The 4,188-nt window shown below is 42.5% G+C and overlaps 1 long non-coding RNA gene across 1 annotated transcript; it reads right to left on the bottom strand.

The window, feature by feature from the left end:
- Positions 1 to 1,594: 1,594 nt before the first annotated feature.
- LOC124687434 lies at positions 1,595 to 2,729 on the bottom strand. The gene is made up of 4 exons (XR_006998219.1): positions 2,671 to 2,729; positions 2,191 to 2,252; positions 2,007 to 2,063; positions 1,595 to 1,631 (listed from the first exon to the last, which is right to left on the bottom strand). It is a non-coding gene; the product is annotated as an uncharacterized LOC124687434 (long non-coding RNA).
- Between the last annotated feature and the right edge of the window lie 1,459 nt (positions 2,730 to 4,188).

Genomic DNA, 4,188 nt, shown 5'->3' with positions numbered 1-4,188 from the left:
AGTTTAACACAACGTGTATACAATGTTATGCAAAAATTACATTGGAGAATCTTTTCTGAACATTTTATCCTTGCATAGCACATGTTCTGTCTTATGACAGCACCAAACTCTATGTTTGCTATTTATTTTTTATTTGTTGCACAACAGATCGACTAGAATCTCAGGAACCACCTCACTGTCAAAGGATGTATCATGCTACACATTCTGTCTCCCTTCCTTTCTTAAATATTATATTTCCCAATACTTTTGATGGATTGCATCAATCACATGATAATTATTTTATTTTGTTGCCAAAAATTCAAGATGGTATACCCTTCCAGATCCCATTCTCACACATTCAACTTGCTGCAACATAACAATTGCTTATATTTTTGATGGCTTATGTTCACGATTGACGCTGCCTAAGTACATTTAACTATTATCATCCTTTTCGATCACCTCCAGTTTAGTTGATTCATTTCTTCATGACTATATTTTTCAGAAGTAGAGAGTTGAAGAGATTCACATTTTCATCAAGCTGTATTCTCATAGTTGATAAACTAGAGAGCTATCTGTTCAAACTTTGACTAATTTCCAAGCATTCTTTCTTCAACCATTGTAGTGTTACGACAGAGGTCAAAGTATTTATCCAACTGGGTATTATTTAATGAGTAATCATGTTTCATTTTTATTATTCATAAATTGCAAATCCAGTCTGTTTTAACCAATCTAACTTTCTCACTTGGGCAGATATACAGCAGAGTCATTAGACTGAAAATCATTACACGGATGCTTCCATTTCCTGTAAAAGCATTTATTGTTTATAGTTAGAACAATGATCATGTTAATTATTCCTAGACAATCGATGTACCCCATTGAATTGATTTACCTCATTGACCGTTGTTCTTTATAGTGTTCACGCTTTGCAATTGTCACCGCATGAAGTAACATAGATTACATTTTATTGGTGTGATTCTGCAATGTCTCGCTGCAACGCGCGGGGTATCATCTAGTATATCTGTAACACTCCCCCGCAGTCGTAGCGGTAGTGACGTGAACAATGGAAGCGTCGCGGACGGTCAGACTGGAGAGAAACCGAAGGTATGCACAACGGGCTGACACTCCCCGCAGTCGTAGCGGGAGCGTTGTAGACTTGTAGACGATGTCGCATCGTGGGTGCTTGGACTGTAGAGGAAGCCGAGGTGCTCGTGCGAGGTGGTAGCCCTTGTGCCGATGTCGAGGGAGCCAAGAGCGTTGGGCGGTGCAGCCTTGGTGGAGAGTGTCGTGCGAGGGGTTGTCGTGGTCGATATCATGGTCGGGTGCCAGTGTCGAGGTAGCCGCAAATGAAGCCGGAAGCGCATAGCGCGCGAGGAGAGTGACGGAGACGCATCGAGGCAGTCGTCGAAGAGGGTGTTGATGCCGAAGTCGATGCAGTTGGAGCCATCGAGGACGAGGTGTTGACCTAGTTTTGCCAGAACTAAGCGCATGTTGGGGACAAAGGCATACTCCGGTTTTGCGGGAACTGAGTACGAGTGAATAAAAATATTTCCATAGTACAGGACAGCATGTATGTGAATCTAAACGAGAATGTGGGCATAATCCAGTTTAAAACTCACCAGTAACTCATCAAGAACACCATCTCCATGCAAAACCTATGAGACAATGGACCATTATTCTACACCGAAAACTGAAGCTGCAACATTGTGTTCTTTTTATATGTAGATGGAAACAAGTGGCAGTTAGGTGGTACCTCTCTTATTCTTACAACATTCCAGTTTCCGAGTTAAATTCAAATTTCAGAAATAATTCATTACTTAACAATGCACATCAGAGCAATGTTGGCAACAGATAAGTATTGGTGAAGATTGCTCACTAAACACATGCCTACAGAATATGTTACTAATAACCAGAAACAACATTTTTGCCATACATGATTCACATGATAATTATATTATTTAAACTGAAAACCTAGGTCAAGCAAATTTCTACAGATATAGTTATTCAAAATCTTAGATGCAACAGCTTACAGGGACAAAGCCAGCATGGAGCGACTGAATGATTTGAGAAGCATTGGCTGACACAAGCTGCAAATGCAAATATGTGAAATAATAAGCAAAATACATCTTTGTTAACAGGATTAGACATAGATCCACAAGATTTGTGTAATGTCAGTAGTCTATCAAAGATGCGGCAATCCTCTAGTTTGCTCACCTTCCTTTGCTGAGTAGACCATCCACAAGCAAATGGTGACAATCCAATGGAAGGTAATCCTTCTGCAGAAGCATATTCAGTTCAACAAGTCAATTACTTACCACTGATCCATACAAACAAATTAATAGTTGTTATATTCAATATAGACCACAAATTGGACACATTAACTGGTCAGTTTAATTGAAAATCCATCAATATGACAGATACTAGATTACTAGTGTTATTGATATATGGACATGCATCCTTGCAATTGTAAGTAACAACTCCATACCATGACAGAATTCATTACAGATCAACACAAAGGAACAGACACATATCTAGTGGAGAAACAAGAATAAACATAATCATGAATTTCAAATACCCATGCAACAGAACACTAGTGACAACACACTAGCCGGCCATAATGACAGGTTACCATAGTAAGCATGCAGCTGAATTATTAGCATAAAGTGCAGTAGCCTTCATTTCCATGTAGTGTACCTCTTGCCAAGGCTCTAACGACTTCTTGGTTGAGAGAAGTCACCTAAATAACAATGTAACATCATTAGAACATTGTTCAAGTATTGCATCCAAGAAGAATGACATGCATCAACGAGATCATTAACAAATCAGCTATATATCTGAAGGCTAAGATATTAACATCATAGCCAAAAAAAAATCGAGTAATCAGCAGGAGAACTCAAAATGGCGATTTTCCCCGTGGGGACGGGTATCCGCGGGGATCTACCCGCTAAGAGACGGTGATGGGGGGCAAATTCGCCCCGCGGGTGTACCGGGGCGGGTACCCGCTAAGCTAACGGGGCGGGGATGGGGGACAAATTGTCCCCGCGGGTAATCCGCGGATACCCGGGACCCCACATGTCAGTCAAATAGATCACCACATATATAACAGAAAGGGCTTTGCTACATCAAGGTCGACCTAGTTTTGACCTTAACGCGAGGTCAGTCCGACCATGTTAAACATGCCGTTTCCGGCCGGACGAACTTTCCAGAAAAAGGCACGGCCTATGGGGCGCGCCGGGTGGAGGACTTCGCGCTCGCGATATTTCTACCTAGCCCCGGCTGGCCCACCTTTATTTGTATGTGTCCACGATAGCGACTGCTGCATCTATTGGATTCCCCTTTCTACACTGAACCAAGTAAAACGAATGCATACACGACTCAAACGACTGTTACATCCTAGCAAACAAAAAGGGAGAAATAGATCATAAGAACACCCAGGATTTTTTTGTGAATAACACCCAGGAAATTAAAATCGATCTCCTTAACACCAATGAACTGGAACAAGCTACATCTCCAGGCGCCATGCTTCTCTGCGTACTGTAATCACCTGTAAGTTCACAATCTATCCATGTATCTAATGTAAGCCCCGGGAGTAGGAAAACCCAGAGCGCGCAGGTACGAGGGGTTTATGTGCATGAGGTCACTACAAAGGACCGTGAGGTCGCCTCGCATTCCCAAGCTTATGGGTAGGCCAAGCAACAGCTCGACACGCCCATGCACACAACACCCACCTCATAGGCTCACGTTAGGCTTTCCAAGCCTGAGTGCTACACCTTCCTGTGCACTTCACACATACACACACGGTGCACAGGATACAAGGGTGGAATACAGATTCAATATCACAACATAACCATCTACGACACAAAAGATGGAAATAAAGGTTCATATATAGCAACGCTCTACTGAGCAAGATACAAATGACACGCAGAGGACACATGTCCCATCATTACATCATACATAAGATAGCAAATAGTCTGGGTACAGACAAGATCCAAATGGGACTAAGAGTCCTGAAGATAACCAAGCGGGATTCCATAACCAACAAGCCACGAGTCGCTCGCCTTAGGAACGATCCCGCTACGCAACGAAGTCTTTGTCCGTGAACTCAACAAAGTAGCCACCGCGTATCGCTCATCATCTGTCGTACCTGTTTGTCGAAAAGCGGGTTCCGGAAAAAGAGGGAGAAAAACGAGGGTAAGTACCAATGGCACGTAC

Source organism: Lolium rigidum, chromosome 2 (genome assembly GCF_022539505.1).
Source record: "Lolium rigidum isolate FL_2022 chromosome 2, APGP_CSIRO_Lrig_0.1, whole genome shotgun sequence".
Taxonomy (NCBI): Eukaryota; Viridiplantae; Streptophyta; class Magnoliopsida; order Poales; family Poaceae; genus Lolium; species Lolium rigidum.
Note: the sequence above shows the minus strand (reverse complement) of the source record. Positions and strands in the feature narration are given on the sequence as shown.